We start from the raw sequence: 818 nt of genomic DNA, 5'->3' as shown, positions 1-818 counted from the left end.
TAGATCACCAGCAGCCAATCTAGATGGAATCATCATAGGACAGAGTATTTTTCCCCTGCTTTGGAAAGACAGAAACTGTAATGTCAAAATGAACGTGTGAGGCTTAATTTAAACTGCAACATTTTCTTGTTTCTTAAAATTGACTTCTTTAGAATTTTTTTTCTTCAAAACAACACTCAACCCAAGCCCTAAATGTGATTTTACAAACTGCACAAATTTAAAGACTGACTGCTATATGACACACACATGCAGATAGAGATAAACAGATAGAAACAAAGGATCCAGCGAGCAGGAGGCAACAAACAAAACATGAAAACAACATACATGACATTGTGTGTCTGAGTTATTCAGCATAAGTTGGAGTTATTATTCAGACCCAAGGAGGAAAAGTCTTTCTTAGACATATTCCAATAACCTTTTCCAATATAAAGCATGTGTTTTCAATGTCATGTAGCATTTTATAGGTCAGCAATATCATCTTATCATGTGTTCCTGTCCGAAACCTCGGACAGGGGGATTTGCATAGTCTGAATATTTTGCTATCCTCTCTGTCTCCCTTGAACAATGGCCTGAACAAAGCAACATTGCATCCTGTGTGAAGACCCCAAAACCCTGACAAGTTGCAGGTGACCAACTTTCATGATGTTAGATTAAATCATTCAATGTTCTGAATCATCTTCCATATTTAAATGTTCTTACTGACATTAGGACATTACCTATGGCCTGCCGTACCACACCAAGGAACCATGTTGTCACCAGTATTTGTGTTTCAGACTCTGGAATTATATTCTTTGATTATTGTTGTTCATGGTTTTGGT

Source organism: Pundamilia nyererei, unplaced genomic scaffold (genome assembly GCF_000239375.1).
Source record: "Pundamilia nyererei isolate P.nyererei 1_Seehausen unplaced genomic scaffold, PunNye1.0 scaffold00034, whole genome shotgun sequence".
NCBI classification, from domain to species: Eukaryota; Metazoa; Chordata; class Actinopteri; order Cichliformes; family Cichlidae; genus Pundamilia; species Pundamilia nyererei.
This window is presented reverse-complemented; position numbering follows the sequence as displayed.